This window comes from Rhinolophus sinicus, chromosome 8 (genome assembly GCF_057876585.1).
Source record: "Rhinolophus sinicus isolate RSI-liver-muscle chromosome 8, RSI-T2T, whole genome shotgun sequence".
Taxonomy (NCBI): domain Eukaryota; kingdom Metazoa; phylum Chordata; class Mammalia; order Chiroptera; family Rhinolophidae; genus Rhinolophus; species Rhinolophus sinicus.
The window spans coordinates 68,564,414-68,590,245 of record NC_142508.1 but is presented as its reverse complement, the minus strand read 5'-3'; positions in this window follow the sequence as shown (position 1 = coordinate 68,590,245).

Genomic DNA, 25,832 nt, shown 5'->3' with positions numbered 1-25,832 from the left:
ATCCAAATCTCTGCTCCACAGAGAAGGCAAAAATGTTCTTACCAGACATGAAACTGGTATTGGGGCCATTGAATGGTTTCTTCTGACCACAATATGATTACTAAGTTCATAGAATATCATATAAGATCTACTGTATTGTTACATTAAGTTCCTTGCCCAATCTTAACTCTTCCTCTAGGCCCTCCTTCCTGCCAAATCAAATTCCTGGCCTATTCTCAAATAGATCACTCATTTGTGAAGCACCATCATTAGTACTGCTCTATCCACTGAAACGCGCTCTTGACTCTGCATGGCACCTCTCTTTTTAGTCACTAAAATTTAAAGGACTTGACCTATGCTGTCTAATATTTTTAAAGCACCTAAAATCATAATCATTTATTTGTTTTTCTGCTTTCCCTCTCTCACTTGTCTGTAAGCTCAATGAAGTCCAACACCATACTTATTTGGTTCACCAGTAATTCTGTGTGTTTCTATGTGTTTGTGTGCATATACAAACAAACTCTGTTAGTACCAGCTCTTTTATATTAGTTGTTTTTGTTTGTTTGTTTTTTGTTAGGTTGGTTTTGTTTGTTTGTTTTTTTCTTCATATGGGCTTCTAATCTGCTTTGTTTTGGTCGCCATAAAACTTGTGGAAACCTCCAAGATTTCCCTACTTTATTAAATCTGATTAACTGTCTTGCTCACGTAATTTAAGAACTAAAAATCCACTTTATTATTTTATTTCCATCTCAGAGACTATATATATCATATAATCATGATTTTATAATGAAAAACAAATCATAAGCATCTTAAAAGTTACCACTGGAATCATCTAATCTTATTTACAGATTAGGATCGTTTGACCCATGTTCACTTACACTTTTGACAATAGATGGGATCTAATCTCCATCTGTGTACATTTGAGGAATCAAGCGGGTTTAAAAATCAATGGCCACTTTTGAATGGCCCCATGGTTTCAAATTACATCGGCATTCATTCTCCATCTGATCCTTATGGAGACACAGGATCCCTTCTCCTCTACCTGCCTGTTCAAACAACATGAGAGATCTGAGCCTAAGTTACAGTTCAACACATGGCTCCAAACATTAGATCCTGTGTTCTTCAAATTCTGTCTGCAAACTGCAATCTACATGTGAATTGACTTTATTCCGTATACAAAGGGTGCCAAAAAAAAAAAAAAAAAATTATACACGTTTTAAGAAAGGAAGAAACTATATTAAAATTGTTATATTCAATATATGCCAATAACAAAAGATGAATACAAGTCACGTTTGACTTCTGCAATTACAAGAGGTACTCAAAGTGGTTACCATCAGTGTCATTTTAATACAGATTGTTTTTTTTTCCGTTCTTAAAATGTATATACAGCTTTTTGGCACCTTCTGTATATGCTACTTAAAAAGTCATAGACTTTTCCCAAGTAAAATTGAATCACGCTACAATAAGGGTTTATTTTGAGGACTGAATTGGTACATTTTTATGTAGTACAAATATCTGTTTTTTGATAACTGGAATAATTGAAACATATTTATATTGTTTTTGTTTATACAATATTATGTTATAATACTGTATATTTTGTATATACAATTTTATATCACATTAATTTTACTATTTTACACACACACACACACACACACACACACACACATACACACAGCTAGTTTAACAAGATTTAAATGTTGACATGACAATGCTTCACATTCCAGGAGCCTGGATTTGAAGTCAAGTACTCAAAGATTTTATTGTTGTTTTTTTGTGGGTTTTTTGTTGTTGTTATTGATTTGTCTGTATGTGTTTTCTGGTTGAATTTACTGTGTAGTTAACGATTTTCTTCTTTGCCATGGCATTTGTTAGTATATTTATTTTAAGAAATGTTTAAGATCTAAAATTCTTTCAGTACATCTGACATACAAATATTAAACATAATAAATTTTATCTTCAACAAAATAAACATATATATGTATGTTTTGGATTGGATTACTCTACATAAAATTGCACTTTGAATATTTAAAGAAAAATTAGTCTTCAATTTTAAGGTTTCATTTTGAACAATGTTATTTTCAGGTTTCAAGCTTTGTAAAGTTCATTGAGATAAGAAATGTATCTGACATAATGAAAAATAGAAGTCCTAATATTATCCAAAGGACTATATTAAGAGTTTAGTAGTTGCTCTATTTAAGTGGCATTAGAAGCTTTCTAAAACCCAAACCTATGGTTTTATTCCGCACTTCTGCCTTTCTCAGCTTCTCTCATTAATCTTGCAGTAAATGATGCTAATACAGGAGTTGCAGGGTGCATCAGAGTCTGCTTATTCTCTGTTTGTGGTCCCCAGTGGGGGTGAGGTTGTAGCAATTAAGGAGGTGTGTATGCTGTTTTGAGGCACCATAAAGATAGATTAATTAGGTTGCAAATCGTCCCAATGACATTGCCAACAGAGCCTTTGATGGGCCTGGTCCAAGGTGATGGAGTCCTAGGATATTGATGGATAGACAATCTCAAAAAAAAAAGGGGGGGGGGGTGACTATGGTGCCTGTTACAATAAATAAGCCATAGCTCTCATTGCCAGAGACTGAAAATGGATACATTCTTTAAAAACACTATTTAACAAAACTAATATAAGATAAAAGGGATCATAGTAGTATTAAAGAACTTGCATGTCTAATTATAAACCTTACAAAGAAAACTCTAATCCCAGATTAGATTCATATGTGACCCATGTCAAATATTTATGGAAGGAATAGTACTGATCTTACCCAAACATTTCCCTAATATAGAGAAAGAGTGTACAATTACAAATATTTTTTATAACTGAGCTAAGTTTTATCAAACACTTAAAGGGGAAAAGAAAGCAAACGAAGGACTTTCCAGTTATAGATGTAGGAAAAAAGCCTTTAAAAAAAACTCAACACTCATTTATAGCAAAACTATCCTCATTCTGGGAATATATTTCTTCAAAATATAGAATAGAATAACTTTAAGTGTGTAAAGGGAAACGATGAATGTAGTCAACATCATCATTAACAGTGAATTTTGATCACTTTTTCTCTACTAGCAGGAGCAAGTACTGCTCAGTAAATCAAGAGCCACATGTGGTTATTGAGAATTTGAAATGTGGCCAGTTTAGATCAAGACACACTGTGTGAAATATGCAGTGGATCTCAATCACTTACTTTGAAAAAAGAATGTAAAATATTTCATGATTTCACATTTAACATAGAAAAATTATAATTTAGATATATTTTATTGATTAAATTTGCTGTTAAATTTCATGTTTCTTTTTTTTTAATTCTTTAATGTGGCTACTACAGAAATTGAAACTACATCTATGACTTACATTATTGTCTCACATATTTCTATTGGACAGCCCTGCTTACAGTTTTACTTGTCCATCTAATTTGACGCAGCTCTGAAAAGAGAGATGATCCAAAGGGATTCTCAACATTGAAACTTTAAGATGTAATCTTGTATGATTTCCCCTTTTCCTTATGTTGTAACTGGTTCAGGTTAGGACCTCCATTTCGCAATCATTATAATTGGTTCCAAACGCCTATGGACCATCCTTTAACTACATTGCAACATTTTCTTCAAAATTATTTTGAGGCCTAAATTTTCTCTTCAGCTCCACCATTTATGAAACGACCTCTAGCATTCTGTGGACGCACAGAGGGTTTCTCTTATTCCTCAAACTTCTTTTACACCCTCTTGCTTTTGTTCCAACTAGTTCCATTATCTGAAATACGTATCTTTGCCCCTTTCACCTATGAAAACCTTGGTGCTCTTTCAAATACCAGCTTGACCCATCTGTGAGAAATGATCAACCACACTTCTGATCCTCCCTGTCCTATCATCCACGCTGAGCCTCTTTCTTAAACAGAACTTGGTGTTTCCTTATTTCAATATTATTGTGAGATGTCCTGTATCTGATTCTAATAAGCTCCGTGACCTCCAGGACCATACGACTTCCTGCTTGTCTCATTCTTAGCACTGAACCCAGATTGCACATGGTAGCTGCTCAGGACTTATTTGCAGACTTCGTTTTCATATGCATGTATATGTATTTATTAATTTATAAGAGCAATGTGTGAAGATGCGATGTGTTCTTGGATTTATTTAAAAGGCCTCTTTGGAGCTGGATTTGCATCATTAGCAATTCACCAGGGTACTAATTGCAAGTGACACCATAGATGCATTGTGTCCCATTTTCTAAACCCCTGGATGAAAACAGAAATAAGAACTGCATCTAAAACAAACACAGAATATATAGACATCTCCTTCCTGTGTTGTAATTATTGGGCTGAGCAGGTGAAGTAGAATTTTCCTACCTCAAAAAACATGTTTCTCATTTCTTTTGAGGATCCACCAGTTGTCATTTCCCCCCTTCAGTTGAAAACATTCAGCCTTCATTTGACTTAAGAAGACTCCCCTTAAGCTAATATTAGTGACTTCTCCTTTAATGTTATTAGCCAGACATATGTTTTTCATGTCAAGTTTTGGTAAGAAATAGAGATTTCTCATCTAAACGAAAATATGGGGTTATGGAAGACAAAAGTAGCTGCATCTCAAGTTTGCTTGGTGTACTCCCTTCCAGTTTTTAATTACCCCACACCTACAAGTATCACATCTCTCATTTTCCCTCTATCCATAGTCCCTTTCTCAAATATCTGCCCACAATAGCATTTTATTGAATGTAAAGTTACCTCCTACAAGTGCAGAATATTCCCACTCAGTGATTCACGAAGACTGAAAACACAAGTTAAAGCGCAGAATTATTCGGTCAAACTGTCCTCCCATCTCAACCATCCCAATATCAACTTTCCTGTCAGAACAGCTTGAGTTAACGATCATTCCAATCTCTTCATAGTGTAGATGGCAAAACCCCCAGAAAAATTTTTTCCCCACTATTAACCCATATTTAGCCAGAGTTTTCATTATAAACAAGTTATCTGGACACCTGTCCTAGTCCTTTTCCCACTACGCTATGATCGGGAAATTTCTTTTTCACATGTGGACAGAGGCAACTGCCTTCAGTCATTCCACATCCTTTCTTTCTCCATCCCACCTATGACTCCATTATCGCCTTTACATGCAGTCATGCTTAAAAACTAATCTTGCACTGTAAGTGACCAGTAGCAATGGAATTGCTTCCCTGTTCCCTGTTCACTGACCCATGGCTCTCACCCAACAGAAATGAATATAATCTAAATAAAAAGGTTCTAATGATCTTTCAGAGACCAAGAGAAAAAACTATGAATTAACATACACTTTAAACAAACCTTTCTGATAAATTTATTTATCCATAGACATAGTCAAATAGATTTGAGGGGGAAAAACAACTCTCTTAAACAGTTATGTTAATGAAAGGATTTCTACAGTCGTTTATATATAACTGTACACTGTGAGAGCCCACAATGGGGGGGCTCTAAACTTCAAACTCTAAAAATCTTTACACGCACATGAGTGCAAGCATGCACACGGGTACACACAACAACCTGACAAATATCAATAAGTTAGTGTCAGGGCTTCATAACACATTTTGGGAAATGCTGCTTTAGAGAAAAGGGAGAAAGAGGAAGTCTTCCCACAACTTTTTTCTTCTTATTTTTTGGTTCATAAAAATGTTAGTATCTAACAAGAGAAATGAGCACACAATGTGACATATAGATGATGTATTATAGAATTGTACACTTGAAACCTATGTAATTTTACTAACTATTGTCACCCCAATAAATTAAATAAAAATATTCCAAGAATATACAATCAAATATTAAGTACTATAAAAAAACTATGGCTATTTATGGATCTTCAAGAATTAAAAGTGCTTCTGCATTGAAGTGGAGGGAAAAAGTGTAAGCAAAAACGCAAGGAGAGGTTGGTAAGACAAACAAGAGAACTGGATCTAGTAAGAAAATGGCTGTAAGTTCATTTTTCAAGAAGAGCTGTTCTTGAAAACATATATATATATATATATATATATATATATATATATATATATATATATATATATATATATAAACAGTGGATGTCACTCAGTAGAAGGTCAGCAGAAGAGGTGTGCATAGTTCATTCTGAGTGTCTATTGGTTAGCAGTCTCTAACTCTCACTTCTGAGAAGGTACCACAGTAACTGTGTTCTTGATTTGGCCAGAAGAACTGCATGGTAACATCCTGCCCACAAGATGGCAGTGGCGAGACAGGGTTTGATGCTAGAGGTTTTGGTGCTTAGGTTTAGGGAAGAAGAAAAAAAAAAAGAAGAAAAAGAAAAAGCTTGTTTGGTAATTCAATTTGTGTCTGTCTATCAGAAGAGGATAAGGGGATTTCAGAGGCAGACGGCAAGGGGAAAGAGCATTAGTGGTACAATTTCTTCATAAGAAACAAAAAATAGAGCTGCTTTTCTGTATGCCACAAACCTGCTCATCTTTCTCTCAAAGTGAAAATATTTTCACAGAATTGCAGCACTGCATTTAATAGCTGTTCCTCCCTTAGCAAACCCATGTCCCTACAGGGCAATCCCCATCACTCTCCCTTCCCATGTACAAATATTTGAAAGTGGTATTTCTATACCACTTTACTGGTAAGAATGCTTCAATTTGCTGCACGCCAATAAATATTTTCATTCATCTACAGTACCAGGTCATCAGTAGTGATGACTATTTGGCCAGCATATGAATAAGTATCGACATCAAAATTCTCTTCTTTATTTGAGCCATGTGATGTATCAGATTTTTAATAAATAGCTAGCCTTTGCCTGTATTTCAGCGAAATATACTACCACCTTCATTTATCATGAAAGGAATCCAAACACTTTGGTTCTCTGTCTTTATTCTCCCCAAATTTGCTAATAGATTTAATGCTATTAGCTAAAGTTATATCTGTTAAGTATGAGTAGCATGTGATAAAGTGCTATATAGATAGATAGATAGATGATAGATAGATAGATAGATAGATAGATAGTAATATGTATATACATACATACATTCTATCTATCTATCTATCTATCTATCTATCTATCTATCTATCTATCTATCTACCTACCTACCTACCTACCTACCTATATATTATAGAATGGATGAGTGAATGAAACGTGAAGCAATAGTTATAGTGGTCACCATAAATAAAGAATCAAATCAATATAAAATATTCAAAACTATTTTAAGTTCAAAATTGATATAAGTAAAACTCTGACTACATTATTGAAATGTCTGGGTGCGGAGATTTGTATAGATATACTGTTACCTGCCCAAAACATTATGTTTTCAGGATAGATGACTTTGTGGAAATAAAGTATTATTTTGTTGCTTTTGTGTTTTATAAATACATTTTGGATTTCCTGTTTTGGTAGGTACTTTATTCCACTAATATACTTGCTTGCCTTCTCTCTCTCTCTCTCTCTCTTTCTCTCTCTCTCTCTCTCTCTCTCTCTCTCTCTCTCTCTCTCTCTCTCTCTCTTTTCTCTTTCTCTCTCCCTGTATGTTTGTTACCCCTTTTCTAAAAATACATCTATAAAACAGTTTTTCTATGCTTGATGTTTGTGACATTGGGATATGATACAGTGAGAAAGATTGCTGTTACTCATATTGTAATTTACTGTTAGGAAAACATGGGGACAGTGGTGGACCTTTGAGAAAGTAATATTTAAGTTGAGACCTGGAGAATGATTCTGACCATCCAAAGGGGGTGTGTGTGTGTGTGTGTGTGTGTGTGTGTGTGTGTGTGTGTGTGTGTGTGTGTGTGTTTAGGGAGGAAAGGATGGTGTAGCTATCCAGACCAATGGGATAGCATGAAAAATGTCTTTAAAACTATATGGTGCTTTGTTTTCCACAAAATAAAATAACGCTAGGTGTTTGGAGCCCAATAAAGAAAAACGAATATGAACTGAGTTTGGAGAAATGGATCACATAAAATTACTACCTTTTCAAAACACAGAGGACACCACTGGATCTTAAATTTTATTTATACATTCAAAATATAATGCTTCGAGCCCTGTCTTGAGAATCTAGGAGAACAAAAAAGCCAATACAGCTCCATACATTGTCCTCAAGTTCCAAAAAGAAAAATTAAGGAAATCAAATACATAAATAAATAAATGGACTCAATATGTAATAATGGAGGCATGCTAATTCCAAAGCACAGTAGATGTAAAACCTATGGCACATTTAAATCTTGAATGGCTTAAAAATATATTAAGCGAGGCTGTGTCCTAAAATATGCAAACTGAATATATCTCTAGTGGAGCTAGAATCATTAGTTATTAGGAAAGTTTTTTCAGGTAATTATAACATACAACCAAGGTCGAGAACCAGTGCCCCAAGCTAGAGGCAAGTACCTTGGCAGCAGTGAGATGGTCCCCTTCCTTAAAAGGAGTTCAGCCTCCTGTATCCTTGTGAAGAATGTTTATTTAAAAAGTTCAAGAGTTAGAGGAACTGGCAAGCCAGAGGTTCTACCTGGTTGGACATTTGAAAAGGAAACAAAGATATGTGATGGCATATCTACCATTGTAAGTGGGACGTGGTCCCAACGTCCTTGTCCACTTTGCTCCCCACAACCTGAAACGACATGGTCTTGCCTGGCCACCCTAAGCCTGTGGAGCACCATTCACGATGCACAATGGCTCCCACAGGATTAAAGAAGGATTCAGGGGGTCTGATCTTGTCTTTGATAGTGAAAGAGTGGGTGGGGGGAGGGGGCAGCTTTTAGGGTGAGGGTGTACATAAGTCCTTTCAAAGGTAACAAGAGGCAATTCAATTGTTTGTATATGCAAGAGATACGCTTGGAATCTGGATAAGTAACAAAAGCAAAAACAGGAGGGGAGAGCGAGAGAGCGAGAGAGCGAGAGCGAGAGCGAGAGCGAGAGCGAGCGAGAGCGAGAGCGAGAGCGAGAGAGAGAGAGAGAGAGAGAGAGAGAGCTGACAAAAAGACAAGACAACCCACAAAGAGTACGGAAATGACTAATCTTGTGAACAGACTAGCTGCAGCCACAAGGAGGCAAGTCTACTGACCACCTGCCTTGAGAAGGCTGCCTAGGGCTCTCCAAGTACAAAACTTTCATTATTGATTCATTCTCCAAAAAGCTTTGAGAGTATATAACTGTGATGTATGTACGTGACATGTATGTGACACATGTCTCTGCTAGTGTCTGACACTGCCCTCCCCTTAACACCTCCAAGTTACTTAAGCCATCATTTCCCTCCTCTTTAGGATCTGGTGACTGATTCATTGGCATTCCTTTTCTAGTAGGATCTTAATTCTAGGTCTCCTCCTTCTTATTGGAGGCCTATTCATTAAATATCTTCAATTGATCCTGCAGAAAAGCGCCAACTTAGCGATAAACTTGACTTCTCATTTCCTATGTTCAGCTACCGTAGTCCCTAGAATTTCTCAAACTCACCTGTAAATCATTTTGCATATACTTGATGAATCTACTGGGCCACCTTTGGGAACTCTGGAGGTACAGGGAAGTAAGAAGAGTGGGAATGCCATACCCCATTTTGCCACGGGTTCCTCATGAAAGAGGCACCCACTTACCAAGGGAGTGAAACGTTGCATAGAAATCACAAACCTTAAATAGTGCAGTGTGTCTCATACCCCGTTGAGAGCAGCAGAGAAGACAAAGACGCAGGTGAGTCCCCTGTTATGCCTGCATGTGCAAAATATAAAGTCAAAATCCCATGCTTCTTTCTGTATATTCAGAGATCCTTGAAGTATGGGACGCTTGTCATTGGTATTAAGTAGAATGATTTTATATTAACAGAAGCCAGGCACTTTTTGAAAAGCGTGCCCCTTACTTTTCTGTTGATTTATCCACTTATAACAGGAAGGATATCTTAGTGTCCCATTACTGACTGAAACATTTCCCTTATATGTGTTATACACACGTTTAGCAAAGAAATAGGCTTTAGGCTGAAAATCTCAGAGAAGTAAAGGTTATCTACCCAATATTTAATAATATTTTCTTGGTTATATGTCATGTTTATTTCATTTTTAAATAGGTGCTAATAGTTTACTACGTATCTTTTTAATTTAATTTTTAAAAATTTGTATTTTTAAAAATAAATTTACTTACATTAAATATTAGTCGATGTGAGGAAAATATTAAATAGTTAACAGGAGAGATAGCACATGAATATGGGGAGGTTTGTGAACAACTGAATCTTGATGATGCTACTGGGTCAGAGCATTTGCTCTCGGTACTGAATCTGCATTAGAAACACCTAAGGGACTTTAAATATACAGATCTTAAGACACCATCCTAGACCAATTATATTAGAATCTCTAGGGAGCGGAGCCGAGACATTGATTTTTTTTTTTTTTTAATCCCTTCAAGTGATTTTAATGTGCAGCCTGTGTTGAGAATCACTGGGTGGTTAATGCTGTTTCTAAAGAATGGAGAGTATATGGCCCCCACCCCAATATGCACCCAGAGGTAGCCACAAATAACTAGATACCATGGCACTGTCACATAAAAGCAGTATTTTAAATAAAGCTTTCATTTTAAGGGAAAAACAAATTGTAATTCAAAATGAACTCTCCTCCCTTGCTCTGTAGACACAAATGCCTTTAGCTCCTGAACTCATTCTGCTGAGACTGAGCTCAGGTTCAGCCATTAGCTTAATTTGTCACCTTGGGCAAGCCACTTGACTTCTCCGTGCAGGTGCAGCGATTTCCATTTTTATAAAATAAAGGGAGAAACGACGTTTGACATGGATGATCCCTAAAGACCCTTTCAACGGCAAATCTTTAGAGTTCTTTATTTTAAACGAAATGACCAAGACAATTAGTGTTTCCTCCTTGTTTTTGCATTAATGATGATAATTAAAAATAGAATCATAGACGTGGTGTAGAAAGTTTTCCTTTACTTTTTTTATGGTAGCTAGGTCTTGAAAACTAATTTTTCTCTCCCTGCGCTGACAGTTCAGCCAGCAAGCAACCTTTTAAAAGCCTTCCTCAAAGCAAGGAAACCAGCTTGAGTGTGCACAGAGAAGACATGGTTGACCTAGTAATGAGGACTATGTAAAATCACATTGATTTTCTTTTTTGACCTCCCTTTCCATTTAACCATTTGTCAATACTGAAGAAAGAAAGCTGTAGAAAGTAATTTTTCAGCCACTGGGGAAAAGACAACTTGTCCAGAAGTAGGAAGTCTAAGTACAGTTTTGACATGTACTCAGAGCTTTAAGTAGGGTGACTTTCTCAAGTTTTATGCTGAGTATAGATCTGTGGGCTCAGACAAGTTTTCTGCATCCAGGTCTTCCTGAATGATTGACTGAATGTCCGTGTCCCCCTTTTGCCTCCAGGCTCAGCCTAGACTCCGTTCTCTCTCTCTCTCTCTCTCTCTCTCTCTCTCTCTCTCTCTCTCTCTCTCTCTCTCTTCCTCCCCCCCCCCCCCGCCTCTTTCTATCCTCTTATCTAACTCTCAAGACAGTTTAGGGGTCAAATTTGTAAAGTATTCCACAATGATTCCAACAAAATCTTCACCCCTAGACAGGGTTCAGCACCCCATCATCAGTGCGTAACAGAGCATAACTACCAATGCATATTGTAAGTATCCGTATCACTGACTCATGATGATGGGTTTATTTGCCTCACTTGTGAGACTGTGGGTCTTTAAGGTCATGGGCATAGCTTTTTTCATCTTCATCTGCTCAAGAGTTGATATAGTGCCTGACACATCGTGGAGGTTTGGGAAATGACAAAGAACACTTAGAGCTTATAAAATACATTCCTGTAAGATAATGTCCTCAAACCTCTGGGGCTCAAAAAATGTTTTCTTTCTACTAGGAAAGGAATATGCTTACTTGATAATTCACTCCTAATTCATTCTCAAATCCATACTCACTTCCTAAAGGTGGAATTTGCTTTCCCTAAACCCAGAACTGAGAAGTGTAGATGAAAAAGGGGTTCTATACAAAGTAACCTCACGGAGTGATGTGACCATAAATTCCTACATGGGCAGGAAATGGTGGGTAGACATGTCCCAGGCCTATAACTTCTTTAGGAAAAGGCTTACCTTTGCCTAAAACAAGCCCTGTCAATTGTTTCTGTGCATCTAGGCTAACACACCTTTGACATCAGGTGTAACCAGCCTCAAGAGAGCACATACATCATCTTGTTGACTGTCCTATAATCCAATCCCCACATTGCTTTTTCCCACATTCATATAATCGTCCTTATGTTCCCTTCTTAATTCCAAAGGCATAAAAACTTCAAACCTGTCATTCTCTGAGCATTTGACATCTTGCTTCCTGGCAATTGTCATCAATTTGGCTCAAATAAAACCTTGTAAAAATGCTTTACAAGTCCTGATGTTTCTTACATGAAAGTAATGGTCCACGGGTGGCATATTATGGGCCAATCGGCTGGGTCTGATGAATGCATGGAATTGAAAAGGATTTTGAAAGTATATTAAGGCTAACCAAGAGTTTCTTGAGCATTAGTGATATTTACCAGGGCCACTGATAAGAAGATTGCCAGTAAACAGGCTTTGTGTTTGTTAAAGTTTTAGAGGTGCCCATATTAATGAACTACAAACAGGATTTAGCTAGCTGAGATATATGAATAGCATCTTGGACAAGCATTATAGAGGTAGGCAAGTTACAAAGAAAGTGTTCCAATAATCTGAGTTACTATTTGGATCTACTGTGATTTATATATAGTAATGTAATGCTATATGAACCAATTTTCCCCAAATCCATTTTACCATTATATGGAGTGTGTGTGTGTGTGTTCCAGTTAAGAGGGTTAGAAGACAGGCAACATATTTATGACCTAAATAGATGATGTGCTTGCAGTATGGCAAGACCTCTTAGAAAGCTAATATGATATTTTGATAGAAACACAGATGGCAGCTAGAGTCCTCCTTTCCCCTTAAGGGTCAGTAAACTTCAGATTAAGATGCTCTGTGATATGATAATTATCTCTTTACCTATCTGTCTCACCTGTTGGATGGAATAAGAACTGATAAGAGCTGTTCAACTATAAAACATGTTCTTCTTTGTTTCTTTAGTGTATATACAGACTACATAATGTGCATATGTGTTTGTGTGTGTGTGTGTGTGTGTGTGTGTGTGTGCGTTTGTAAAATTAGGCATACATATAATGATTTCCTGGATCCAGGAAAATGAATATGGAATATTATTCACATCTCTCTAACATCCCAGAGTCTCTCTTTTACATATTTATTACTAGATGGGGCTTTAGGGAAGAATGTGTTTCAGAGTTTTGGAGATGATCTTTTCAATTTGAACCAGAATTTCTTCTAATCCTATATAATTTTTCTCAGTTTTGATATTGACCTACTTTAGGCTAAAACAGTATGCAGGGCAGAAAATTCTGGTTTGGCTGCATCTAAGAATGGAAAATGCAGAAAGAGCAGAATACATTGTAAATGTTAGTTTAAAAATATATTAATGAAAAGTAGAAATAAAAGAAACACTATACTTCCCACCCCTAATACACACATACACACATTATAGTTAAATGATAGATCAGGAGATGAGTACACAGAATTTTTAAAAAAGGTACACGTTCCTGCCTTTCTATAGAAAACATCCCCAACCTTGCCCCAGTAGATACACATGGAAAGATTCATTAATCCTAGGTATGCAGCTCAAATTGTGCTTACGTACTGACTGAGCGCACCTAATGTACCTAGTGCCCAGACCAAGAAAAGAACATTATAAATAGCCCCTTCTGTTTATTAAACTTCAGCATTAACCACTATCCTGAATTCTAACAGTATACAATCATTTAACCTATTTATGTATTCAGTGTAAATGAAATTATATGGTATTTCTCATCTGCACCCAAGGCCTTTTATTCAGGATTGTACTGTGAGATATATTGATATTTCCGCATGAGTGCAGGGGATACTGTGATGCACAACCCACGCTTATTATCCAAGCAGCTGGGAGAGTGTTGTCAGCAGACAACCCTCATGTTGTCAGCAGACAACCCTCAGCCATTAGCTCCCTTCTGAAATTGACTCAACCGAGGAAAGGCACCTCACCTTTGGCCTTGGCCACTCTCCAAAGTGGCCAACATCCAATGACTGATCCATGTAGGTGTACCTAGGGTCAGCTCTCTTGCCCCAGTTCTAGAAATCTCTGACGGGCCATCCTTTCTTTAAAACTCTTTGCTGCTTTGGTCAAGGATCTGTAGGGACCGGCTCAAAGCTTAATCCTCTATCGAATCCTGCTCCCTCCCTTGACTTTCTTTCCTCAAGGGCTGATCTAATCAGCACCTCTAATACCAACCTGTAAATATGCAGATGTCTTTTGTTCATCCCCTGGAGTATGTTACTGTGTACAGAAAGCGTGATGCATGTGTTTACTCTGCTGTTAACGGGTATATGAGTGTTTCTGGTTTTGATAATGATAACTAATGCTGCTGTGAACGTTCCTGTATGTAAGTCTTCGTAAATATACTCATGAATTTTCATTGAGTAACATTATTAAATGGAATTTCTGGGTTTTTGAGTTTATGTATTTTCAGCTCTTGAAGATATATCGATGTTAGTTACTGATATGAAGCTTGTGAATGACAGACTTCTCCCTACCCCGCCAAAAAAGAGGAAGTCAACTTTAAAATTAGGTAGGAGTTGTGGTGGCTTGAAATACATACATATATATGTATGTATAAAATATATATATATATTTTAAAGTATTTAAATTACATATATATGCATGTGTATATGTATATATATTTATGCATGTATATAATTTAAAATTACATATATATGTATGTGTATATATGTATATATATTTAAATCACATATATATGTATGTAGGTGTATATATATATATACATATATACACACACACACACACACACATACATACATATATATATGTAATTTAAAAAAGAAAAACTTTCCCAATGGACCTCAAATAATACTTATTCTGAGTTTCAGAGTTTCGGGTGGAAAGGAAGGGATGTCCTTTACCTTGGATATGAAAATGAATACCAGCTGGGGAAGAAGGATGTTAAGATGAAGCACTTAGATGAAGCCTGGAGCTAAATTTGAGAGTGTGTTCAAAATATGACCTATCACTTGACAAATGTCAGAAAAAGAAACTGAAAGAAGAACTATACAAAAGAAGATGTTGAGTGTGTAGTACCTTTTGGGATTTCAGGATATGGTAAGCCATGCTGACACTGGTGGAGTGATGGCAGAGACATCTGTGCATTATATTTAATTCACAATGAACGACTTGAAATGGGAGAGTGGTGGGAATGCATCCCTGTTATGTATCCCATGAAAAGAGTACCACCTATTTACTGGTGTGATTAAACAAACTGAAGAAGCAGGAAACTAAAACACACATAAATTCTGCAGGGCCATGTTCTGGGTTATGTGGCTGAGTATAAAAACATATATTTCTAGAATTGAAAAGGTCCAGTTTGTATTATAAGTTAAACCACATTGTAAGTTATAATAAACCATATTATAAGTTATAACTTTTACTGTGAACCCCCTTTACAATTAAGAAAAAATGAACATTGTCCATATGGTTAGAGTATCAAATATCTGACATGTTTTTCTAAGACTTAATAAATAAGGACTAGTCTATGCACTCAGAAAAAGATTCCCATACAGATTAATTTGTTCTATTAAATATATGACTTTTATATCTTATAGAGTTTAAATTTTTTGATTAGTTGTGAGGGTCCGCTTTGGTTATACACTTTTGTAAATATCTCTGTGAAAACAGATATTTTATCCTTTTAAGATAAGACTAGAGTCCAAATGGACAAATAATCATCAGAAATCACTGGTGATTCTGGTGTTTCAAATAAAATGTTGTACGTATTTTTTATGTAAAAGGGTGCTAGATTCTGTCTAGTTCAAGTTTCGATTGCAAAATATTAGGAATTAATAATAGCTCTGGACCCATGAGTGTGATCTAGGTAAACAGTGCCTAGAGGATTTGAGTAGGCTTGCAAGAGAATAGATTTCACTTGTCTATCCCATATAAATAAACTCAGGATTAGTAGAATTAATGTTTTAGTGTTGAACAGAAGCTCAAAGCATGTTCATGGTTTGAGGAAAGTTTTATAATATAGTTGTTCATAACTAAATAGCATACCAGCCTAGTGAATGATGTTGGGTACTCTTAAGGTAGATCCAAGATGACCTATAAATTTGTCCATTGGCCCAACAGTTGCTCAATAGATCAAAACATTGATTATTTATCAAGCTTTCATTGAAACCTATCCCAGGGAGGTTTTTGCTAGGTCCTGGGGATACAAATATGAGTTACTTGTTTCAGTAACTCATAGTTTAAAAGTAGCATCTCTATACAAAATCTGCTGAATATATCAGAAAGCATATAATATTAAGAGATACTCTTGCCTCTGAAATATAATAAACTCAAAGATTGTTGTTAAAATTCTTAGGTAGTTGGTCATAGTTGCAATATGCCACCCGTGTTACAGTCAGAATTATTATCATGAATATAATGTCACCCTACTGACCTCACATAGATTTTAATTTTAAAAAAAAATCTTAGATATATTCTACTTCAGCTTCCCCATGAGGAACAGAGCATGTCTTAGCAATACCCTCTGGAGGTGACATATAATTATTATTGAATTATTCTTCTCAAAGGTAACAACCTAAATCATCTGCCATACATATAACTAAATCTATCATCTATTTATCATCTGTCATCTATCCATCTACCTACCTACCTATTTATCTATGTACCTGTATTTGAATTTCTCTAATTATGAGGTGTGATCAAAATATATGGCAAATGTTTAAATTAAAAAACAACAATTTATTACAGTAAAAGACACATTGTCATTAATCCCCCTCAAAATACTCCCCCTCACTTTGAATGCACTTATCCCATCGTCCTTGCCAGTTTCTGAAGCAGTTCTTGAAGTCCTCTTTCGTGAGTGTCTTTAGTTGCACTGTTGTGGCTGCCTCAATGTTCTGAATCATCTGGACTTTGAAGAAGAGCAAGAAGTTGCCTGGTACCAGATCCAGTGAATAAGGTAGATGAGGACACACCGTATTTTTATTAGACAGAAATTGCTGTACCAGAAGTGATGTGTGGCATTGTCGTGTGTGAGCATTGTCATGATAGAGGATGGTTTATGGCACACTTTAAAACACACCTTCTCTCAACCGTAGTTCACACCCGACTGATTGCACCGAACAAGTTGAAATTTGTCACACACTTTTACTAAGGTTCCACATGCTGCTTTCCATATTGAAGACACCTGCCTTTCTGTTGGATGGCACTCGGCAGTAGTATTCACTGCATTTCTTGATCACGACAGAAAAGCTCTGTGCCACACATCGTTTCTGGTATATGGCATTTTCTGTCAAAAACATTACAGGGTGTCCTCATCCACCTTATTCACCGGATCTGGCACCGTGTGACTCTGGCTCTTCCCCAAAGTCAAAATGACCATGAAAGGTAAACATTTTGAATCAATTCAGTACATCCAGGCAGTCACGACAGTGTAACTTAAAGACACTCACATAAGAGGACTTCCAGAACTGCTTCAGAAAGTGGCAACAACAACGGGACAAGTGTGTTCAAAGTGAGGGGGAGTATTTTGAGGGAGATGAATGGCAATGTGTCTTTTACTGTAATAAACAGTACAACATTACAATGTAGAGATTTGCCATGTGGTTTAAAAGTATTCATAATTATTATATTTAATGACTACGTTATCTATTAATAACTACAATTATTTATTGAACCATCATTCTGAATCTGAAATGTTGGTTATAATTTTTTTAAATATAGATAATGTACCAGCAATGTACATTTATGTACATTAAACAATGTCTATCTTAAAAATTATATTATCAGAATTATTGAGACAAAATGTAGGGTTGTTTTAGGATATTATCTGGCAAACTCACTTTCTAAAAGAGTTGTGCTAATGACCACTTTCATCGTCACTCATCAGTTAATGTGAATGGCCACACCCAAAGATCCATTAGGCATCACCACTTTGAAATGACTAATGTGATAAATAAAATATGGTTTTTCATTTTTTATTATAATGTTATTAAAAAAGTTTTTGCAACCCCTTACACCAATAAGTAATCATATTTTAACTGTGTGGTATTTATCCTTTTATAATTTTCACTGTAATCATACATGAACATGTATAGTTTGTCATGAGTTATTTATTTTGCATTGCTAATATTAGCATGTCCAATATATAGCTACATATAATATCTATCTATCTATCATCTATCTATCTATCTATCTATCTATCCATCCATCCACCCACAAACTCTCTCTCTCTCTTGAATTTCTTTTGTGAATAAGATCAACATGTCTGTGAAGGTTGCAAAACAGCTAAACAAATTCTTAGACATTCTTCAATTGAGGGATGAAGTGTTTATCCTATCTACTTGAATCTAGTTGGTCTCATCACTGCCTCAGTCCATAAAATACAGTAAGATGACTTCCAAACTTAGATCATAAAAAGTCATATAGCTTTGACTTTGTTTACTGTAAAACTTGTTCTTGGAGTTTAACAAGCCACTAAGTAGCAAGTCTAACTATTCTGAGACTGCCATACCTTAGACAACATATATAGGTGCTTTGCTTAAGAGTTCCACCTGAGTCCATCCTTCAGCCATTACAACTCAGGCATCAGCCACGTGAGGAAAAAAGCCACCATGTAAATAGATCCACAATCCTTGCTGTTCCAGCCCCCAAGGAGTTGAGTCACCCTCAATCACTTGAGGATACATGGAAGCAGAGAAAAGCTGACCTCACTGTGTTCTTACTAAATTCCTGACTCACAGACTCAGTAGGCATAACCAAATTGTTGTTTAGTACCACTAAGTTTTGGGATCATTTGTGGAACAATGTCTCCCTTCCATTTTTATACTGGGGCTTTCAAACAACTGCCAATTCAATGCAATTCTAAACATCTTCTCTTGGAATAAATGTTCCCATTAATACACATAATTAACAAATCTTTTACATAACCCTAAACTATAAAACCTGTGCTCAAGTTCCTCTAATAATGTGCAAATATAAAAAGTGGGTCGTAGAACATTCCATTCCCAGAAGTAGCAGACATAAGGAAACAGCATCTATGCACTGATCTACTAACAAATATGTCCTAATAAATGCTGTGTGGCCTAATTAGATGCTTTCCCATTTCTAATCCACTTCCTTAGCGAGGAACCAGTAGGGAAGGAAGATTTTCAGGAAATCTGGTCACAAAAGACAAAAATGAAAAGTCTACAACAATACAAAAGGGAGTCCTGCCAACTATTTCAAAAGCGATGAATTTAGGATTGAGGTCTTGGAACTGCCATGCACTGGTATAAATTCAGAGTGTTTACAGGATGGGACTACAAAGCCAGCTCATTCATTTAATGACAGAATTGAAGGGGAAAGCTGTACATTTCCTTCTAATTTCATATATCTGTTAATTAATTTAGGTTTGTGTCCTGAAGTTCACAGGGTGAGCTGCATACAAGAAAATGGTCCCAACAAGTATATGGAGCTCCATGTTCAAATATAGGTGAAAACATAGGTGATAATATTGTATCAAGAATCTTCCGGTTTGGTTCCCTCATCATATAGACATTGTACAGATATTTCAAACATTAGTGTTATTTCTTACTTTCCCTTGATGTGTGTCATTTCCTGTGTTCACACGCTAAGAGGCCAGGGTGACAATGATATATGTCATCCTTGGAGGTAATTCCATATCTCATTCCAGCCAATCTAATATGGGATTTTGGAACCAATTTTTTCCTGCTGGTCTATTATAATGATATCAGTAACTGTCGATAATTCATTACTATATGAGCACTTGAGCTAAAGCAATAATTACTTGTCATTCACATACTAATGTTGCATATGGTTAGCATCTTTACCTCGTGGCATTTCCATCTGGTAGAGAGAAAATAAACTGAAGTCTAAGAGGTAATAAACTGAAATGCATTTCTTATTATTTGGGATGCTGATACATGAAAGAGCTTGAATGTGAAGGCAACAGTCTTTAAATTTAAATTTAAGTTTTACTTTTTTTTTTTTTAATGAGTTCACTCAAAATGTGTTATAGGTCAAGCTTATAACACAGGTAATTTGCAATCTTCTGCGGAATCTGAACTTCTCACTTCCCATCTGAAACACCTGATAAAGTGATCTGGTAGTTGAGACAAAGATAAAGCCGGCGTCACGAAGTCTAAATAAATAATTCCACATATGTATTCCAGCAATTGTACTGCTTTTTATCAACTTTTACTATTGGGTTAACAATAGTCTGAACAGTGTTAATTTGGAGAAAAATTTAATGTGCAAGTAACAGAGCTGGGACAAATTTCAAGATCTAGTATCAGTGTCTCAGAAAAGTCACCTAATCCTTTGAATTAACTCTTCCATATAATGAGGAAAATTATATGTATTTCCCAATTATAAATTTTAAATAAGAACAGTTGTAAATCTTTTCCCACATTATCTAAGATAAAACTGTTAAGTCTGGAAACCACAGTAAGGCAGAGGGGATCAGTGTTTTATCCTCTACTCTGAGAAGTGTTTGAAGATGAATGTAGTCCAGAGCTATTGTCTATTAGTAATGGGGCAGTTCTCCTGGGTAGAACTCAATGCAGAAGTTTTGCATTTTTTCATCTAATGTCAAGGGAATATATTAATCCCCGGGCTGTATTACTACAGAAAGAAGAAATACGTTGAAACTGCATCAGAATAAGATGCCTCTATAGATGAATAAATACGTGACATTATCCATTTGCAACATATAATTTTAGGTTAAAAAAAGAAAAAAAACAGTGCTATAGGAAAAGACGAACCTGGGCACATTTGTCAATGAACTGGTAAGAGTCTTGTAAGTTATACCAGCTGGACAGTTGTAAACAACTGGAAAATTGCACCGCTTGGTGAAGTTACCGTAAAGGAAGCACATCACTCCAGGTGAAAGATTCATGGCAGGCGGGAAATAGGGAAGAGCAGGAATTGGGTAGTCCTTCAGATCTAGGCACAGTTTCTAGCTCTATAATTTAATACAAGTGTGAATAGGGAAAACTTACTGATCACTCTGAACCTGTTTCCTCATTTATAAACTAAGTGTCTACTGTTCACCAAACATACTGGTTCCTATGGATCTCATCACTACTCTGTTCCAACAGTTATTGAAAGATTCATCCAACAAAAATTCACATTTTAGGTAAAGTTATGCTAAAAAATTCTGATGTTAAGAAATGCAATTTATATTTGTTGCTCATTACGTATGCAATGTTTCATATTTTTGTTTTTAATATTTTAAAAAGTAATAGTAATTTGTGAATATGGTTTGAAAAAAATCCAAAGAGCAAAGAATGGAAGAGACGTGTAATTCTCCTTCTCACCAAAAATAAGCATCATTAAAAAGTTTCATGAAAATTTCTTCTAGAAAAAATGAGCCATACTCCAGTGTGCACACAGATATTTTTATTTACATTACTAATACTGTATAATGTACTACACTGTTTTGTATCTTGCTTTTTGATATAAAATACTTTATCAGAACAAAACAAAATCATATATATATATATATAGCCAAAGTGTATATACATTTTAGGAAAGGAAAATTGTAATACTCAATACGTACTGATAACAAAAGATAAATACAAGTCACCTTTGACTTCTGCAATTGCAAGAGGTGCTCAAAGTAGTTACCATCAGCATAATTGTAATATAGTTGTTTTTTCCTTTCTTAAAAGGAGTATATATTTTTTTGCATCTGGTGTGCGTGTACACACATACATATGTATGTGTAGGGGGCTCTATGTGCTTAAACACACACTATGTTATCAATAACTAATGATTTGCGGGATATATTTATCAGCTCTCTTAATTTAGACATTTGAAAATAATAAAAACCAAAAAGAACATATTAGTTCAACTAAGCAGATAGGGCTGAAGATCGAGTGTTTTGATATCAATTTGTTCAGATTATGAGTGGGGGATACATTTTTATAGGTAATCATTAGAAATGTAACGGAAAGCATACTCTCCCCATCTCTCTCTTTATCTATCCCTTAGGCCTTCTGCAGAAGGGAACTCTGTGAGGTTGAAAAACAATGAAAACAATGAACTGAATTCAAACCATATATTGAAAAATCATCTTACCTCCCCAAGTGTTAGGTTTCTCATATTAAATAAAAGGAAAAAAACCCACTCAATTTTCTTTTCAAAACAAGCTACAGAGTTGGAGAATGTATTTGCAAATCATAAAGACAAAGGACTAATATCTAGAATGTACAAAGACTTGTCCAAACTGAACAGCAAACTTCACAAATAGTTCAATTAGAAAACAGCCAACAGATATGAAAATAAATTTTACTGAACAGGATAAATAGATGGTAAATAATCAAATGAAAGATATTCAGGATCACCATCTATTTGGGAAATGCAAATCAAAATCACAATGAGTTATCACTCCTTTATCAGATGGTTTTTAAAAAATGACAACCCAAAATGCTAATGAAGATGCAGAAAACTTGGATCACTCCTATATCACTGGTGGAAATATAAAATGGCATAGCCACTCCCAGTAAGTGTTTGAAATACACTCTTGAAAAGTAGACATGCAACTACCATGTGATCCAACAATTGCACTAATGGGCATTTATGCCAGAGGAAAAAAACAAAAAAACTTATGGCCACACAAAAGCCTATATATGAATGTTTACAGCAGCTTTATCCATAATATACCCAAACTGGAAACAATTCTATGTCCGTCAATTGTTAATGATCAAATAAACTCTATTACATCCATACCATAGACCACTAATCAGCAATAAGAAAGGAACATACTATTCATACACACAGCCATCTGCAGGGATCTCAGAGAATTATACTGAGTGAAAAAAGCCAATCTCAAATGTTACCTACGCTATGATTCCACATAATATCCTTGAAATGACAGACTTACGGGAATGGAGAACAATCAATGGTTATGAGAGTTTAATAGGGAGCTGGGGGTTCAAGGAAAGTAGTGTGCTGGAGAAAGACAACATGAGTAACCTTTATGGTGACAGACATGTCATTCATCTTGACTATCAATGTCAATATACTAGTGGTGGCACTGTGCCATACTTTTGTCGTATGTTACCATTGAGGAAAACTAGGTAAAATGTACATGGGGTCTTCAGTATTAGACTTTGCAACTGTAAGTCATAAAATTATCTCAAAATAAAAAGCTTAATAACAAAAAAAAATGTTATTTCTCTGTCATTTGTTCTTCAATCCCCGTAACAGGAAGAGAAATCCGTGGTATTTTCCCTTATACTATATAAAACGTGCTGTTTTTCTCTGGATGCTTTTAAGACATTTCTTCTCTTTACCTTTGGTTTTCAGCAATTTTAGTATGGTTTGTCCAAGCACAGTGTGCTTTTAATTTCTCATCTCCATGCTAGTCACTTTTCCAGCCACCTTCCCTAACGTGTGTGTATACACACACACCCCACGATCTGCCTGCTTTTGTCTTTTCCTGAGAATCCTTAGCAATTTTATTTGTATATTTCATCCCGTGTTTGTGGTTGGCATCAGAATTCTTTCGATAAGGAGTTGAAAGCTCTTTAGATAGAACTACAAATTATGAAGCTTGTTATTTTAGTATTTTTATATCTAGCATATCCTAATTAATCTATATATTAAATAATGATATGTAATTAACTATACATGTTGTTTTCTGTGTCTATATATAATATTAATACATTTAATATATAGAACACGATGCACGTTATCTCATTACTCCATCACTCCTCTTCCTGTACCTTTACAATAATACATAAATGAGAGCCTGCCAGAAGAGTATATGAGACTGAGTTGAATTGAAAACATTAATCTCTTTTAATCAATTATGGCAGAGGGATATAAAAGTATTTTAGACGCCTTTGCCCTAGAAAATCCTATTTATTATATCCTACTTTTTGAGATCTTCACGACCCTGAAGAGTCTGATAATCTTTTATCAGTCTTTAGAATTGCAGAGGAGAACTCTATTTGTAGAATTGTCTCTGAGGCACAGGAGCTGCACAAATACATATATATATATATATATATATATATATATATATATATATATATATATATATATATATATATATATATGAAAAACTCCTCCTTGTTGGAAATAAATAGCATTTCAGACAACAGTTAGATGATCTCAAGCATGCAGAAAGCAGCCACACATGCGTCTCCTCTCAAGGTCACTCTACAGCCCTGCTTGCTATCATCTGCCACGCAGTATTCCCGAGGGGCTCTCTGCAGCGCTGCCCTGGACAGTGAGCACGTCCACGTGTTCTGTACTCCATCCATGCTCAGGGTTTCGAGAGGTTGCTTTTGCTTATCAGTAAGGAGAAGCATGGATCACAGCCAGCCTCTCTCTGCTCAGAGCATAAACGAATTACCCTAATTGACTGATCAAAATCTGCTATGGCTCCATACGTTTTTGCAGTCGTAAGTGCAGACTTGTTAACATAGCACAGAAGCCCTTCACTTCCTCACTGCTTCTAAATTTTCGGGTATTTTTTAGTAACTCTATCTTCGTCTTGCATCATTTGCTATAGGTCCCCAGTCACACCACGCTCTTCCGCACCTCTGTGCTTTTACAGCAGGTTACTCTTTCTATGTCAACGTTGTTTACCATCTTGACCATCTCTAGGGTTGCTTCTGCATGATCTCTCTGACTGATAACGAATATTGCATATCATTGCAAACTATAGAGTCCTAAATGAAAGCTAACATCATTCTATCTTGTTTACTTGAATTGTTCAGTTCAACACAGCATTTCTGCACAGCTAACATAACCAGGCACTATACTAATTTCTATAAATATGACCCCTTCATTCATTTATTCTGCAAATGTGCTGAGTGCCTACTATAGGCCAACATATTTTCTAGATTCTGAAGATATGGCGAGAACACAGCAGTGAAGACCCTACCATGATGAAGCAAACCTTCTCACAGGAAAGATTAACAGCATATAAGCCAATATAAAATGTAATAGTAGATACCATGTTTCCCCAAAAATAAAACCTAGCTGGACAATCAGCTCTAATGTGTCTTTTGAAGCAAACATTAATATAAGACCCGATATTATAATATTATATTACAATATTATATATTATATTATATTACATTACATTACATATTATAAAGACATGGTCTTATATTATAGTAAAATAAGATTGGGTCTTATATTAATGTTTGCTCCAAAAGACTCCTTAGAGCTGATAGTCCGACTAGGTCTTATTTTCGGGGAAACACGGTAGTAATACAGTGGTACCTCAGTTTTCTAACGTAATCCACAAGTTCTGAAACATTCGAAAACAACCAACAGTTAGGCCTCAGAATCTTGCACTGAGCATAAGCCATGTGACATGTTCAACTTCTGAGTCATGTTCGAAAACCGAAGCATTTACTTCCAGGTTTATGGTGCTCATAAACCAAAACATTCATCAACGGAGACGTTCGAAAACTGAGGTGCTACTGTATATGCAATAAAGAAAACAACTAAGTGGGGAGACAGTTTTTCTCTCTCCCTTAAAGATCTAACAGTCCGATAGGGGAAATCAATTTATAAAAAATTAAACTAAATGAAAGATAGTGTTATTGGAAAGTACCTATAGGATAATATAGAAAAGCTGATGAAAAGAATATAGACTAGTCATTGGATATGAGGAATATGGGTGAGATTCACAAAGAAGCTGAGTTATGAAGAGGTGAAGAAGTTGACTAGGCAGAAATGAGAAAGGAGGGCACTCCAGGTGGTGGGAGCTGCATAGAAAAGGGCACAGCAATGTTTCTACTATGGAATAAGTACAATGGTGTAACATTCC